Genomic DNA, 17,750 nt, shown 5'->3' on the forward strand with positions numbered 1-17,750 from the left:
AGGTTTCCCTTTTATTTAAGAAATTCCGAGAGAACTGCAATTGCCATCTGTTAAGGGCTGGGGATTGAGCAAGAAGCCACAATTTAAGGGGAAAAGAGAAGGGAGAAAAAAAAAAAAAAAGACCAGGAAAGTCTGTGTCTTCCGTCCCCCCTCCCTCCCCAGCTCCCCCTACGTAGATTGGCCCAGAAGGGCCCACCAGGACCCTCCTGGCCCGGCCCCGTCCAGCCCGTGGGCCTGTTAACCCGGAGCAGACTGGGGAAGGGGAGTGTGGCTAATATCTCTAGCAGCTGTCAGAGGAGGGACCTTCCTTCAAAGGGACGGACCGGGATCCTCCACCAGCTCCCCATTAGCCCGGCAGGCCAGCCATTTGATAAGGAGCCCGGGCCTCCGCTGCCAGTTGCCACTGTGTTAGGAAGGCCAGTGCCTGGGTGTCCGGTGGGGCCCGAGGCCCTGGCTCTGCACCCGCCGCCTCCCGCCGCCCCCCGGGCAGGGACGGCGCGGACCTGCGCCCCGGAGCCTGGGAGGAGGCAGGGGAGGGCGGGGGCGCGCAGCCTCTGGCGGGGGAGCCGGCCGCCCTGCCCTCACCTGCCCCCCCCCCCCCGCCGCCCTTGGGGTGCGTGTCAGGCCGAGGGAGAGCGACGTGAAATCGCGGGGGCGGGAGAGCGGGCGCCTCGCAGTTGCCGTCGGTCACTCGGGGCGTCGCGCGCGGCCGTCGGGCCGGGCTGGGCGGGCGCTGCGGCGGCGCAGGGGCCACGCGGGTCTGATGGGGGCGGCCGGTCCGACGGCGGCGCAGAGGAGGAAGCCAGTCGGGGTGGTGTCGGAAGGGAGGTTTTAATATTAATAGTTTCGGTGTAGAGACAGAAGGGAGATTGCGTCTACGGCTCCTCGGGGCAGACTCTGGGTGACAGCGATGATGGATGATCCGGCGGAGCCCAGCAGCTCCTCCCCTCCAGCCCCAACAGTGTCAAAGCTACTTGGGTTGAAGCTTTAGAAATAAAATAAATAAACAGCACCCCACCCCGCCCCCACCCCCTTCCTCCTCATTCAACCTCCACCCCGCACCCCCGCTTCCCGACGTCGATGTAGGGATCATTATGAATCAATGACTGCTCTCAATACTTGCCCATTGGCTTACAGAAAACAGTCCAAGGATGAAAACGTGGGGTTCGGTGGGGATTTTTTTTTTTTTCCCCCCTTGACAGGAACAATCGCAAAACCCATTATCTCATCATCAGAGGCCCTGGGTTAGGAGGTGAAGAGAAAGGAAGGGGTCGCCCGTAAATATCGGGGGAAGCGCTGGGGGGTGGGGGGGGGGGGAGCGCCGCCCAGCTGCTGTCTTTGTTCAGATGGGTTTGGCTTGTTGTTTGGGCCTTTTTTTTTTTTTTTTTTTTTATAAACCGGGGGTGGGGGGTGGGGGGTGGGAGGCGTGAGAATGAGATGCCTACAGGTTTTGTAACCTCATTCTTGAACCACTTAGAAAGCTATTTGGTTGTGCGCGTCTCGGCCCACAGGAGACGTTGTTGGAGGCGAGGCCGCACGTGGGAAAAGGTGTGGACGAACGGGTCCGTCGGGGGCGCGGGGTTGCGCTTTGTGCTGAGCGGCTGCGCGCGGGTCCGCGGCCGGGAAGGGGCTCTGCCGCCCGCGCCGCCCTCCTCGCCCCGCCGTCGGCTGTTTTTGTCCTTGGAAACTGGTGTGGACCCGGGGCCGGCCGCCCCCGCCCCCGCCGCGGCCGCCGCGGGCTTTTCTTCCCTCTCCCCGGCGGGGCTCGGGGTTCTCTAGGTGTTTCTATGACTACATTGTGTGTGTGGGAGGGTCAGACGTGGGGGTTGCCCGCGAGGGCCGTTCCTGGGCGATCATTTATCAATGTCACCCACATAATGATTCTCTCTGCAGCCTCCTATTGATGAGGATAATTACATTAGCTCAGAGTGACTGATCAATGAAAAACCACCACACAAAAACTTCTTTACTCCTCTATAATACCAAAAAACCGATACAGAAATAACATAGAATGCCTGGTTTTTCTTTCCCTTCCCCTGTCCACCAATGGATTCTGCTCTCCCTCTACTCCCCGCGACCCCTCAAAAAAGGACAGGGGAGAGTCCAGTAAGAAAATAGACCCAGGTTTGTTTCAAGGAGGATGCAATTCTGCCCCTGAATGCGTTTCCTTAAATGGGCTGGCTTCATCCCTCCTTTGGTAAAGAATATCAACGGGTTTGCTAGTGTGAGTTGCTTTTTAGACGGATCTGTGGCTTTCTGTTCTTTTTATTTGTTTTCTCCCCTTTGGGTATTTTTTTCTGCTTCAAAAAAAAGAGAGATAATTCTTTTATAAATAACTGGAAAGCGGAATTACTCTAGGTCCTCTTTTTTTTTTTTTTGTAAAGTGTTTGCCTAAGTCAAGTTATCTTTTGTCTTTTATCACTTCATAAAGTAGCGCAATTAAAGATGTGATGTTGCGTGGGTATAAAGGGTGGATCCATAATACGGCGACATAATACGCTATATTCTCGCCTGAAAGTTCGCAGCTAAATTACGATTTCCCTTTTTCTAGACTTCAAAATCAATATTTTCTCAATTAAAGGGAATTTTAATGCTTTCCTTGCGAGTTGTTAAAGGCGCTGTAAATTTTATTGTACACTGCTTCTTGGCTTCGGAGTAGATGCAGACCGTGGGCTTTTCCTCTCCCAGGGACATCCAGGTGTCAGATCAAATGCAAGCCACGAAGGTAAGGAGGTTCCTAGAGGGAGGGGCCTCGGGTGGGGAGCGCGCCAGGGAGTCCTCCCGTGCTAGAGGCCGTGGTTAAGAGAATATTGTCACCTCTGTGTCCCACCTCCTGAAAGTGACAGAAGTGTCCATTTCATTCTGAGATTTCTCACAGGAGCACGTTCCACTCCCATCTGCTCTGTGATGGTCAGAAAAGAAGCTGTGTTTGGGGAGCCTTCTGAACTATCTCCAATGCCCTTCCCACCCCCCCCCCCCCCGCCCCCGGTTCTATTCTCCTTTCTTATTTCTCCAAAATGTAACTCCTAACTGGTTCACAAATTCTGCCATATTTTATGTGTTCTGGCCTCTATGTCAGAACTCATTCCCCAACCTCAAGAGCACTCAGTGTTTACAGATGTTTTCTCCTTCCACACATCCCACCTAGTAAAAGTTCCCGCAGAGAATTAACTGGGGTGTGTTAATAGCCCAGGCCTGCTACTGCTCTCTCCTGCCAAGCTGAGGTCTGGTCAGCTGGAGAATGGCACCGAACCAGTGCTAGGGAGCTGCCCCAGGCCCGCAGGAGCCCAGAGACTTGGGAATTCCAGGCCCAGGGACTTGGTGGGAAGCAGGGTAGTGAAACTTTCAGAATGTCAGACAGAGAAGAGAGTAAGAAAATGAGGCTAGAATGGAACCTAACAGGAGAAGAATAGGACCAGGCAGGAAAAACAAACAAACAAACAAACAAACAAAAACAAGGAGCCTTTGGGACTTCTTTGTAATTTAAAAAGAAATACTAATGAAAGGGAATTGAATACCTAAGTCTTGCTATTAATTTTTTTTTTTTTAGACCCAATGTCTGTTTGAGAACAAGTCCTCAGAGATGCCAGGAAGGACCCGAGTTTCCAAATGGAACTACACACTCACAAAGTTCCTTTGCAGTTCCCTCTACAGTTAATTTGCTGGGAATGCGGAGACCAGGGAAAGGGCTATGTGTGTGGTGTACCAGGGGCTTAAGTAAGAGTCTGATGGGAAGGGGCACCTATATACAATGAGGCTGCGGTTATAAGCTGAGTAAGAGGGGACAGAGAGAAAAAGCCACCCAACAATGCACTTCCAAGTATTCTCACGTACCTGCCTTTCTGTTTCACTCTATCAGATATTATACAAAGGTGGGGGAAACTTCTAGTTCATCATCCTTTGTCTGTAGACCCACCGGATTGATCTCCTTTCCCTTAGATTCCTGACATGTAAGCCTAGACCATGGCCTTTTTATCAAGTGAGTGGGGCTTTGTTAATGTATTTGTACTTTTCTGCTTTCAGTCTAAGTTTCTCGCTTTGGAGGAAGGAGGGGTGCAAGAAAGGAGGGGGAGGGGAGCTTAACACAAAGACTTTAGTTCTCACCGAGCAGGTTTCAAAATAGGAACTTAATGGGAAGAAAAAGGAAAGAATGAAAGAAAAAAAAAAAAGAGGGGGTGAGAATGATCACAACAGGTTTTCTTGTCCGAAAGAGAAGTAATTCTGTGAATATTTTTTTCCCTTTGAGGATTCTGTTTTCTTCCTATTGAAACATTTTCAAATTTTAATCCTCTAGCAGACAAAACCTCAGTATAAATATGACATAGGCCACTGGCAGAAACACGAACTTAAACTCTGCTGAGAAAGGAGGGGGCTGTGGGGAGGAGAGAGAGCCCTCTCTGATTAATAACTAGCAGGGTAATGTTGAGGGCTTTTTCTGCCCGATTGCCTTTTTGAATTAGAGCCGATTTCTTCACACTTCAATAGTGCCTGTCTCCTTTAAAATGACTGGCAGATTTGTTTCTCTTTTTTTCCTCTCCCTGAGACTTAATGATGTAAATTTTCTAATTAGTTAAATCATATTGCTTAAAGGCCTAATATTTGTCGTGTAAGAAATGATCATCCTGATTTGGACCTCTTGAAATATTCTGAGGAATAACACTGGGCTTTAGGTTGAGGGATGAGAGGAGGAAGCTCTATTACGGGAAGCCGTTTAGAGCAGAGCAGAGAAGGCGCTGACCGGCAACATGTTAAATTAATAGTTGAAGTTGAGCCGGGCTCACACCCCAAGCCCGCTTTTATTTTTCAATCAGCGAAGATTTAATTGGCATCCCTCAGGCCTGGAGATCTGATATTTTCTCATTAGTTTCTCATCACTAATCTTGAGTGTTAGATTGGCTTAAAGGTTGTCAACATTTGACCAATTTTATTTAAGGAAAATAAAAATCACCGCGTTATGGCTCCGGGATGCGAGATCTACAAATAAATCCTGCTTGGATCAGCGGAACTAACAGGCGAAAAAAAAAATGTTGACTATTCATCGTCGCATTTAATAAGTTGCATTAATGTACGTTCCAAGGCTAGGAAGAGATATTATACATGGGCTGCATAGATGCAGGTGAGAAGAGGTTGATGGGAAGGGGTGTGCACTACAAGCGGGGTGGGTAGGCAAAGGGAGACGTAGGTACGTTTCGAAAGGAGGGTAAATAACCCAAGTGGGATAGCTGCTGAGGGTTTAGGAGCTACCATTCCCCCGCCCCTTCCTTTTGCAGTTGCGTGAAACTGCCAAGCCCGTCTCGCAGCTCCGAGCGGCTGGGATGTCTTGTCCAGAGATAACATCAGCGCGCCCCCTGCTGGCCAGTAGAGCAGAACGCTGAGGGTCAGCCCTCCGCGAAGCAAAGGGTGTTTTCCTGCGCCCCCGCCCCCCTTCACCCCTTCCTTCCACTGCCCCCGCCTGGGTTCTGCAGCCCGCCCCGCGGTAGGGGAATGGCTCGACAAGGCTGAACACTTAAATGAGTAAGCGATTAAAAAAATAATAATAAAATACGAAGGGACCCCCCCCCCCACTTTCACTTGGCCTCCAGGGAATAAACTATCACAGGACTAGGAAAGGGACGCATGTTCTTTTTCTAAACCTCCTTATAGTTTCTGAGTTTTCGCTGTCGGTTGTTTGTTCCTGCCGAACTGTGGGTTCCCAGTCCGAAGAAATGTTGCTGGTAGATGCTGTAGAAGATTTTTTTTTAAAAAAAATGGATCTCTCCTGGGGAAGGAGGCCAAGACAAAACAATACATTGCAGCCTAGCAAAATCAGACTCCCAGGGACCTAGCGCTATTTCAGTCAAGTCCCCAGGAGTCACTCTCGGAATTCAGACGGTCCCTTGTCTTGAATGACCCTTTCTTCCCACGCCAGGAAATGCCGGCCCCTGCCCGATTTTTGTTTATTTCAAAATAGAGAACGTGTTTGAAAGTTGTCACAGCCCCTACCTACCTACCTACCTACACACACACACACACACACACACACACACACGCACACGCAGGTCTTTACACCGCATGCTCCTGTTCTCCCTCTCCCCGAATGTCTCGGTTTTGCTGGAAACGGAAAGGCTGGCTCAAGGGCTCCCACACAGACCTCCAAGGTCGTGGGCACTTATCTCACTCTGGCGCTTCGCCTCAAATGCGAGGTGTGGGGCTGGTCCGACTTGAGGGTGTTGGGGCTGCTTCCCACCGTCCCGGTGCACAGAGGCGTGTTCCCGGCCCCCCTCGGACCCCTCCCGGGAGGTGTGACCGCCCGGCGCCGGGGCGCCCAGAGGACGGACGGAGCCGGGCGCCTCGGGCCGGACCCGCAGGCTCTGCCGCCAGAGAGCCCGACTCCGAAAAGTCCTCCGGCCGCAGCCAGACCCACGCAGAGAGTCTGACTCTGCGATGCGGAACGACTCGAGTTCGTGGCTTTACTTTCTAAAGTGCCGGATTGCGGGATTTTGTGCAAACGTCTCTGAGAAGTGAGGCGCCGGGGAAGGTTCGCCGGGCGGGGAGGACGGCAGGGGAAAGGTGGGTCTCTTGATGTTCATGTCTTGTCTGAGGACCAGGAAGATCTAGTTTAAAAATCCGTCCTCCCCCCGCCCACTCACTTCTCCCTAGAACCCCCGTCCCCACCGCGCCACCTCCCGCCGTGGCCGGAGCCGCACCGGGGCCCCGGGTCCAGGGCGCCGGGCTCCCGGGCCAGGCGCAGGCAGCCGGGCGAAGCGATGCCTCAGCCGGGTTGTGCCTGAAGAATTGCTGGGGCTGTTGTGTCAACTAAGGTAAAGTTAAATATTTATACTCCAAGTTGTTGTCATTCTTTTTTGTTCTGTTTTGAAGAAGTCCAGCGCGTTCAAACTTACTTGAAGCATAAATCCTGGTCTCGGGGCGCAGAACCTGCCGCCTGCCACTGGAGGTGACTTCTTGAAAGGTCTTCATGTTAGCTCGGAAGTGGAGGGGAAGTTAGTTGTCTACAAACCACAGGGCTTCATTCAAATCTATGTGTATAATATATATATATATATATATATATATATATATATATATATAAACACATGAAAAGGAAGAAAGGGTCTCCGGTTGCAAATGAATCCCAATACAATTTCCAGTAAGATACTCTCACAGATGAAGAAAATATGAAAAGCTCATTGCATTTGTCTCAGTTCGACTTAATGAAATTTGGAGACGCTGGCTGTCTGGTCAGTGTTCTAAGTAAATGAATGCAAAGGTCCTTAGGAAGAGACTGCAAACACCTCTTGCCATTAATCTTCAAGCACTTGAAGAGTATGATTAAAAGAATGGGATCACTAAGCATTATCATCTCAAATAGCTGTTAACTGTCTCCACCCCTTTATTGTGGCAACAAAATAAACTCTCCAGTAGGAATAGTGTTTCTTCCTATTTTATCTTTGTTCCTGTTTTTGCTTTCAGGGCAAAAGGGGGAAAGAGAAGCAAAGAAAACCTCCTCAGAAGTCTTGTTTGCTGCTGTGAAAAGGCTGTTGTTCATTTCTGACCCCCTCATCTTTCACTACCCAGGAAAGGAATCGAATGATGTGCCTACATTTGATGAGAAGAAAACACTCACCACAACAGTGAAGGTGCATTTGTTTTATTTTCCTTTTCCCCTGAAAAAGAAATGTTTACCCCCCAATTTAGCGAGCGGAATCTGTGGACATGTTAAAGACGTCCCCTTGTCCAGGTCTAGTTGCTGACTTTCATCACTTGGATTTGGTAGGCTTTTGTGTCAAATAGAAATCACAGGAGAGAGAATTAGATACTTGCCAATAAACAATATTGCGTTTCAAGCAGACTCCACCTGGTTCCGTATTTAAGGGCTGGGAGGTGTGTGTGTGTGTGTGTGTGTGTGTGTGTGTGTGTGCGCGCGCGCGCGCGCGTGCCCGCTATTCCCCCCTAATAACCCTCAAAGCCTTCCTTAGACACGGAGGGTGAGAACCCTGTTACTGGACACCCTGATAAAAGTGAAAGCAGTGCCCCTCTGCTCCTAGAACCCTAGGAAAGAACACCCCAAAACACGCACAAGTGAGTGTATCTTCCTTTAGAGCCCCGAGTTGGGCTGACCTTTCAGAGAAATACACAATAATTAACATTTCAAAAATCAAAATGCTGAAAGGAAGGGCGGTGGCTAACAAAAAAAAAACCCTCCATGCTACGCATTATTCTTCAAACCCTGCAAATTCCCAGGTGCCCCAGGAAATCAGTGCAAACGCGCCCCCTCTGAGCAGACAGCCTTCCCGCCGGCGGGAGCGGCCACCCCAGGTGCCCTCAGCTGAGGCTCCTGCCAAGCCAGGGAGGGGACCCAAAGAGGCCCCCGGAGGCCGACTGTCCGGCCAAAGGGCTGTGGGTCCCGGGTCTGAGGCGCTCGCAGCAGCCTGCCCCGTCCTGGGGCCAGGCTCCCTGCCCCGTGGACTCCAGGCTCCAAGGCCACATGGGTCCGGGAGTGAGTGTGCAAGGCGACGGAGGGAGCCGGTCCCGCCCTCCCCTTCTCCTTCCCCCAGGTGTGTGTGTGTGTGTGTGTGTGTGTGTGTGTGTGTGTGTGTGTGTAACACGTGCCCTTGGAGTGGGCCTCTGGCCGCAGACGTCAGTGGGGAAGTTCACCCACGTGCCGGCTTCCTGGGCCCTGAACCCACACTTTGTCCTGTCCCCCACCCTCCGCCCAAGACGCCCTAACAGTTCCCCAGTCCCAGCGGCGCCCGCACAGGTGTGGAGCCTTCAACTGGAAAGCGCCGGGGAAAAGATCCCCGGGAGGAAAGGCGGCGGGGGTGCGGGGTGGGGGTGCGGGGTGGGGGTGGGAAGGAGGACTCCCAGCGCTCAGACACCCCTGTCTCCCAGTAATTGTCATCACACTCCATCTCTCCACCCTGACCTGCGGGGTCCCAAAAGCAGAGATTGGTTCTCGGGGAAACCGTGCCTACGGAAACGTCGGGGCTGACGCGGGAGGGCTCCTGAGACCTGCGCAGGCTGCGCTTAGATTCAAAAGTATGATTTTAATTTTCTTAATGAAGGCGCTCTCTAGAGCTCAGCTGGTAATGGCTGCGCGGAGTCTAATAGACTCCTGTCGAACAGGAAAAGACGGATAACTATCGGTTATAAGTAATCTGCTCTAATGCAATTATATTCCCAGGTTCCAGTGTCACTGTTGCCGAGGGGGCAGGAGTGAAGGAGGGCCGCGGGGGCCGCGGACGCGGGCCAGGAGGTGGCCTGGAGGCCAAGCCCAACCCGTTCCGAGAGGCGCACTTGTGTTCCGGGGTCGGGTTCCAAGGCCTCGGAGGCCTTGCTGGGTGTGCAGTGTGAAATCCTCTCCCTCCCTCTCTCCCCCTTTTCTCCCTCCGTCCTCCTCTCCCCGCTTCTCCCTTTCTCTCTCCCCCTTTCTTCTCTTCTCCCCCAGAGTTAATGGGAATGTCCTCTCCCTTCCCTGTATTCTGCCTCGTTGCAGGCAGATCCATGTAGTCCAGTGTCTCTCCCACACACTCACACAGAAGGAGGCTCTTGGAATGTGTCGACCCACTCACCTTTTGAAACCAATAAAATCGGAATGTTTAAGATACTGGAGACGCCGTGGACACACACACAGTCACTATACCAGGAGGCTTATTCCATCCACACACAGAGGCAATCCAGGTCCCTTCTGGACGTAGCTCCAATCTCACCTCTTACACCAGCTGTCATTACTGGTAGTTTTTGTGTGTGTTTTTTAAAGGGGGTTTATCAGAGCCCATTTTTTTTTTTAATACTTGTATTGATTTCAGAGAAGAAGGGAGAGGGGAGAGACAGAAACATCAATGATGAGAGAGAATTATGGATCGGCTCCCTCCTGCAAGCCCCCTACTGGGATAAAGCCCACAACCCGGGCATGTGCCCTTGACGGGAATGGAACTCGGGACCCTTCAGTCTGCAGGCCTACGCTCTATCCACTGAGCCAAACTGTCTAGGGCTTTACTGGTAGTTTTTATTTAAAATTATCAGAACCCATCTTAGCTCTGCACTTCACTTTGCCTGGTAAACACAATCTCAGGCCAGCGTGATTAAAAATAATAATAATAACGAAAGTCATAATTTCCCTTCTGCCAGTAAACAAGCCAAATCCATGCAAGGAGAGCCTTGCCGTCTCACCTAGAAGAAGGATTGGAAACGGCGGGCAGGCCTGCAGGCCGGGAGCTGACCTGAGGTGTGACAGGCACCTGGGAGCCCAGCTCTCTGCCCTGAGCCTCTGCCCAGCCTTTCCCCCCACCCCCACCCCTCTCTCCCAGGACTGGGGAACAAAGAAAGTTTTGGGGACTGATGCACAAAAGGGTTAAGTGAACCCTGAGTTACAGGTTTCTGTTCCAGACCCCGGAGGTGAGGAGAGGGTAGCTCTCTAGTGTGTCAAGTTGCACAGACTCACGCAAGTTCTCGCCTTTTACCCCCTCTCTCTCCCTCTCCCTGTCTCCCTTCCTGTCTCCTTTCCTGTGACACACTCACCCACGTACACACTAACATCCACAAAGCTCGGTGCTTACTATCTCCTCTTCCCTGACCCAACCATACCACCCTCCCCCCCCCCATGCGTCTAGTCTCAAAAAGTAAATAAATAAATAAGGAGGGACATCAAAACACAAACCCATTGGCAAAACCCCTCAGTGCCCCCGGCTGGAAGAGCACAGCTGGTGCTCCACACAGGAACTTGGGGTGTGGCCAGGAGCCAGGCCCTTTGCTGCTCTGGGCCTTGGGTAGACACTCCTCTTGGAGTGGGGGGGTTGGGTGAGGGGGGCGCTTTCCACCTTCTTCTTCTCAGGCTTCTGGGAAGGGAATTGGGAGGCAATCCAGTCCTCAGGCCCCAACACTTCCAGGACCTGGAGAAGCCGGCAGGGCGGGCACCTCCCTGCTGCTCAGATGTGACTGCAAGGGGTTCCACTCCCAGAGCCAGGAAGTGCCACCAGAAGAGCTGCACCTGGATTTCTTTAAGCGCTCAGCCTCCAGCGCCCTTTAAAGATAGAGAAGGCCACTAAGCAGTGCTCAGGCCAGCGCCCTCCAGCGCCAGCCCCTCCAGCAGCCTCTGCCGGAAGGTGGTCTTCAGGGCCACTGTGTGACTTAGTGGCTTCAGGTGGCACCAGCGACGGAAGAACAGGCAGTGGCTCCAGGCGCAGATTTGGAACAGGAGAAGGAGCGACTGTCAGAGCCTTTCTCTCCCTCCCCCCCTCCCTCCCTCTCATTCTGTCTTGGATGAAGTCCCTGTGTCCGCCCTTCCAGGGTTCCTCTGCAGGAAAACTGCTGTGTTGTGCTGTTTGGCGTCTGAGGAGAGCAACAGCAAAGACCCAGAAAGCCTCCGCAGGCTTTAGGTGGATCTAATTCTGTTTTTGAAAAGTAGCTGGGAGAGGAGAGGAAAGACATTCTATTGCCCAACAGTGAGTTTTCCAGGCTCCCCCTCAGCCAATCGAAGTTGGGAAAAGGAGAAAAAGCCCATTTCCCCCCAGTCCTCAGGAAGAGTAAGAATCACAGCTCCTACCGTAGCTGAGAAGGCCTTGCAAAGGTGGCTGGCCCCCAGCCTGCGCGCTTGCCCTGACTGGAGCCACTCTAGGCTTCCGGTCTATTCTCACCCTGCAGCACCTGCCTGGCTCAGGTCTGAGGACACACCAGGAGGCCAAGGAGTTAGGTTTGCTTCTCCCTCACTTAGTCTCCTCTTTTAAAGTCAATAGAGGAAAACATTTTTTTTCTTCAGTAAATCAAATGTGTAATTATATTCTTATAGAATTAAGGCATGAAAATGATCCTTTCTTCGACGGTACTTAGACATTTTTAGAGAGCTGCCTTGAACGTGGCATGCTTTTATAGAACAAGATACTGAAAGGTAGGCTTTAAGGACGAGGAACCCTGAGAATGCTTCATGTTCCCTTCTACTGCCTTCACATAAATCATAAATAAGAGGGCGGGGGGGGGGGAGCCTTAAGAATATCTCAGGTGATAAGAGCTCAGAAAATAAACTAACCAAAGCACGAAAACAACACACTTTTTGCACCTTTAAAGTTGTTTTCCCCATAGGAAGTTAGAGGCAAGTACCTGACTGCGAAGTTAAGATTTTTCTGCTCACTTATTTATCCGAGTCTCTTAGTTTTAATACAGTTTAAATAACCTACTCAGAAGGGGGGATATTGCCCACCACACAGAGCAAGGGCAGTTGTTTATACTTCGAAGCTTATCCATTGGCCTTAGGACTTTTGAATGTTCAAGTGAAGTGTAAATAGACTAAGGTCACAGGTGATTGACAAGTTCAAGTTACTTAGCTCAATTATCAAAATTTTATTTCTAAATTATGTTCAATTTTATTTTCCTGCTTTGCTATAAATGACCTCAGAAAATCCAACGGGAGTAGAGAATTTCCACCATGTCCTGCGTGTCGGTGATTTATTTGTACAGTCGTCTTGTGATGTATGCCTCCTCTCATGTTCCTGTGGAGCCCGGGTCTTCACAATTAGATTTAGAAGCACGGCCATCGTGCTAATTCAAAGGCAGTCACTTCAAAGACACAATGATCACTACATTTGGACAACTTTCTAAAATACCTCCAATTCTAAACTGCCGGCAGAACCCGCGGACTGCTCAGAATTGAATGCTCTGGATATTGGCATGCTATATTTAATGTCCACTTATCCAAAACAGGAGATGGAGTGCAATTTGTAAATATATACCTTACAACTCATGTTCTACACAATATCGCAAAGTTCTCCTGTGCACTATTTAACACATAATCAAGCTCTTCAATTAAGACTCGTACTGCCACATCTGGAAAATGCTTCCTTTGCTCTTCTGCCCCCTGGTCCCCTCCCCACCCCCTCAGCCACCAGTGGGAGAAGTGGCCGAAGCCCCCCTGCCACCATTATATGATAGCATCAGCTTTTAATCAACGAGAGGCACTCCTATTTAAATGTACAGGATGACTCTTTATTTCATTTATCTTTTCTTTTGGAGGAAAGTGAAACAAGAGCACCACCCTTATTAATTATAAGATTGATGGGGTGAAAAAAGCCAAATGAATTTGGCTTGCAAATCATTAGCAGGGGTATGAATATTTATGAAGGTGCCAGGAACTGCAGTCATGAACCCTGGGTATCAAGCTTGGGAGACAGTCAGACCAATGCATTCAATGAGGGTTCAGTTTCCCCAAATTTGACATGACATAAATGGAAACTTCCAAATGAGACCCAGGGTGGGCTCCCATCAAATCAATCCCTTCCCTTCTTTTTCCTCTTTTTTTTTTTTTGGCTTATCTTGCTGAACATGAACTTACGTGTAGTGACCTCTATCATAAACTTTCAAACGATTTTAAGGTGAAAGCAGATACCTAAATTTGGTGAAGAAAAACCCATGTTTGGGCTTTTCCCACTTGACATTCATTTATGTTTTAAGTCAAGTTTATCTGCAAAATATTTTGTGACATACATTTAAAAAATGTAAAGCTATTGTTGATTCAGTGTAAAAATATTGGAAACTTAAAATATCCAGGGTCTAAAGAGAATTTAATCAGACACAATCTAAGCTAGAGACTGAAAGGAGAGAGGAAAACAAAGCAGCAGTGGAAGAGAGATGAGAGTACAAGGTTTTAAAAACGTCTTAGCCGATTTTCCTTCATCTGCACCAGATGTAGCGCACTCAGGTTCCAAAGTGAGAAAATTTAAATGAAAGGTGGAGGGAGAGAGGGTCAAGGTGGAAAGGGAAAGGATTTAATAATTCAGTAATTCAGTAAAATAATTCAGTAAAAGACAAACCATCCCCTCCTCTTAATTATACCTTGCAGAGCTTTGTAGTGCTTTGAAAAGGGGGCTTCGGACTTGAGACTTAATGAGCTCAACTGTTGCCTCACCACTGGTTTTTCTGTTCTGTAAGAGAATCATTGAGTGGGGGCTGGCCCAATCCTGTGAAAACAGTTCCTTCTGACATCACAGCCAGCCTAGCACATACATTTAGAAAAGGAAGACAAGTTGTTTTCAAAACAGAAATGCTAAGCATTCTAAAAAGCATAAGCAATTTTAAAAAGTGCTCCTCAACTTTTCTGAAAAACATTACACACACACACACACACACACACACACACACACACACACACGTATATTTCACAATTGTAAGTGGATATTTGTGCTAAATTCATGCATTATATGTATCCTACCTCAATTTTTCTATTCTTGGTAAGGATATAAGTGGTTTTTTTGATCCTCACCTGAGAAAATGTTTGTTGATTTTAGAGAGAGGAAGGGAGGAGAAAGAGAGGGATAGAGGGAGAAACAACGATGTGAGAGAGAAACATCATTGGCTGCTTCCCATATGTGCCCTGACCAGGGGTCGAACCTGGAGCTAGGTATGTGTCTTGACTGGGAATCGAACCCACAACCATTTGGTGTACCGAACGATGCTCCAACAAACTGAGCTACCCAGTCAGTGCAGGATATAATGTTTTGTGTGTATAAAATCAATTAAAAACCTTATTTTGATGGACTGTATTGGGCTGACACTAGTCAATAAAACCATACAGGTTTCAAGTGTACAGCTCTATAAAACATCATCTGCATCGTGTGCTCACCACCCAAAGTCAAGTCTCTTACTGCCACCACCACCATTTATCCCCCCTTTGCCCTCTCCCCCCTCTTCCCTCCTCCCTCACTCCCTCTGGCAATCACCATACTATTGTCCGTGTAGATGTGTGTGTTTTTCTTAATCCTTTCACCTTTTATTTTTAAAAGAAGCAATACCACCTACAACTTCCATTCAGAAACCTTGAAATTGATGTATCTTCTATCAATCACACTCGGTAGATACAGTAAAACACATTTAGCATTTGTGTATCAATAGTGGCACACACACCAATCTGTTTTGTTCAGTTTAAATGCTCTTCAACGTGTCATTTTATATTTTTCTGGAACATGTTATGGGTTAGTCATCCTGTTCTAGCTGATTGTTAAATCCTTAACCTAAAGAAAATTCAAAATAGAGTATTGACTTGTCATGATTTTAGAGCTGAAAGGTGGGCTGTTGGGATAATTTGGCCATCCTCTCTTTTTCTTCTGACAAAGAATTGGATGTCTAAAGATGGCAACTGACTCATAACACTCATTAGCTCTAGCTTCTGACAAAGCCTTTAACGTGAGTCCAATTTTTCTTATGATATGGTGCTTTCCATCTTCCGCCCTTTACGTTAGAGTAGTATTTATAATACCACATGCAGACTTTTCTAATATTTTTCTTCCCAGCACAGTGACAATGAAATTCTTATTAAATAATAATAAGATATTGACTGGCCTGTTGGCCAATATGAAGATTTGTTGTTGATTTGTGATGTCTGCATTGATTAGGCAGGAATGAGATCTATCCCCTACCTGAAGGATAAATACACCTCAGAACTGGCACAGAAACAAACTTTGTATGAATAGAAATCCTAACCTTCTCTATTTATTGGTTATGTATCAGCTCAGTCAATCAAGCTAGAAACAGATATAAATAGGACTAACTGAGAGCGATGCCTCAAAATCGCCAAAAATGTTCGCGAGGGATATTTAAACTGATGTGAGAATGCCTGACTTCAGCACTCACAGCTTGCTTCGAGGTAACCTTCCCGTCCGGCTCTTCTCTTCACCCCAAATTGAATCCTACATGTGCTCCATATATTTTACATTAAGGGGAATCCTATTCATGCCTGAGATGATCTTATATTTATGATGGCCTCTTCTGTCAAATTGTTATTTCTGTAGCTTGCTGTCAAAAATGTCACTCAAAGTTTCCTTTCCACCTCCCTTTACCCTCTGTCAGAGTAACTTAGAAGGTCTAATCTAAGTAGAATCTGCTGCACCTATAAAATACAGCTGGGAGAACTGTTTTTTCCACTTCCTGTCTGCCTCTCTCTCCCCCTCACCCCAGCTTTATCTTCCTTCTGTTTAAGGGCTGTTGCCCAATATTTGTCCTTGTGGGAAAATTGTTCACCCAAGCAGTTTCTCTTAAGGTTCAAAAGTGTTAAATGTAGTATAAACCTGGTGGGCATATTTTCTGAGGCTCTGATAACTTAGGTTAATACTTAAGCATGAAAGGGAACAATATAAAAATTCCCTCCAATTACAGAAAGTTTTGGAGCATTAATAGCAGATATTTGATTTTTGAAAATATAAAAATAAAATATTGAACTTGTTAGCATTTAAAATTATTTATCAGTGTGACTTCTTTTTTTTTGTTGCCATGTTTCCATTTCATTATTTTTGCATGAATATGATAAATGGTCATTAAACCTAACTATTTTTATTTAATGTTCATAAAAACTGGTAGGTTTTCAAACAGATGTGGCCTGATATGGTTCAGTGAATTTAGTGGACTTCTCATATAAGTGGAATAATAACCATACGGGAGATGAATTTTATACCCTTGTTTACCTCTTCCAGAACTCATCCTTATTATAATTACAAATAGTGTTTATTATGTATTATGCAATAAACACACCACTGTCCAGACACTGTGCAAACCTTAACTTGATCACTGCCATCTAGAGTTTATAATCCGAGATAGCACTGACACACAAAAATACAGAGAAACATGGGCAATAGGAATGCCACAGCTATAAATTCCTTTTTTTATATATAAAAAAAGAAAATATAATGAAGCCTAACTTATGAATGAACAAATATTTACCTTTTTTTCCATTTAAATATTTTTCTTTCAGACCCAAATAAGTGGTTGGGAAAAAAGAATATTTTATTTATATTTTATCAATAAGGGATAAATTTGAGGAATAAGTCTCCCCCTTTTAGCTTTTAAAAAAGTGATCAGCAAAGAGAAGAAGGTGGCAGTCATTGTGGAGAGGATAAACAAGTTAACTAACAAAGGCAGGAGGGCTCAGTGGTTTAAAACATTGCTATATGGGCAGAGTGCCTGGACCTAAATGCTGGCTCAGCCACTAGTTATGTGACCTTAGGCAAACTACCACTTCTAAACTTCTCATGGGGCTTTGACATGATGATCTAATGAATTAATGTATAAAGGAACTTATCCAAGTACTTAGTTCATGGTGAGGATTCAATAGATATCACTATTACTAGAGGCCCTATGGATGATGATTTGTGCAAGAATGAGCCTTCCTTCCCCTGGCTGCCGGCACCGCCTTTGCTCCAGCCAGAGCTACCTTTTCGCTCCAGCCCAGAGCCACCTTTCTGCCTTCCCACGCTGCCCAGAGGCCTGGAGCAGCTGGGGTGGTGTGGAACGCCTGCGACGTCACCAGTGTCCCGCCTTGCCCCTGGCCGCTCAGTGCCTGTGTATGCAAATTAACCCGCCATCTTTGTTGGGTTAATTTGCATACCCACTCCTGATTGGCTGGTGGGTGTCGTGAAGGTGTGGTCAATTTGCATCTTACTCTTTTATTAGTGCAGATTATTAATTATTACTAGAGGCCCAGTGCATGATTGAATCATGCACGTGTAGGCGGGGAGCTGGGTGCCTGTCCGCTGGTGCACCAGGTCTTTCAGAAGCCTCCAGTGTGGCGGAGGCTTCTGAAAGGCCTGGTGCCTGAGCGGACAGGCATCCAGTTCCCCCGCTTTTGATGGTCCGCAGTGGGACATGAGCTCGCTGCCCCAGAGGCCCCTTCTGTGCCGCAGCACAGCCATGGCGCAGACGCTGAGCTCGAGCCGCTGCTGGCGACTCGAGCTCAGCGTCCTGCCAGCCCAATCGGCCACCCCGGCCATCCCGAGTCCTGCCCCCCAGCGCCTCCT

At 48.1% G+C, this 17,750-nt stretch overlaps 1 long non-coding RNA gene across 1 annotated transcript; it reads left to right on the forward strand.

The window, feature by feature from the left end:
- Nucleotides 1-1,481: 1,481 nt before the first annotated feature.
- LOC129149001 (uncharacterized) lies at nucleotides 1,482-3,657 on the forward strand. The gene is made up of 3 exons (XR_008555996.1): nucleotides 1,482-1,548; nucleotides 2,689-2,725; nucleotides 3,551-3,657. It is a non-coding gene; the product is annotated as an uncharacterized LOC129149001 (long non-coding RNA).
- The last annotated feature ends 14,093 nt before the right edge of the window (nucleotides 3,658-17,750 follow it).

Source organism: Eptesicus fuscus, chromosome 5 (genome assembly GCF_027574615.1).
Source record: "Eptesicus fuscus isolate TK198812 chromosome 5, DD_ASM_mEF_20220401, whole genome shotgun sequence".
Classification (NCBI taxonomy): domain Eukaryota; kingdom Metazoa; phylum Chordata; class Mammalia; order Chiroptera; family Vespertilionidae; genus Eptesicus; species Eptesicus fuscus.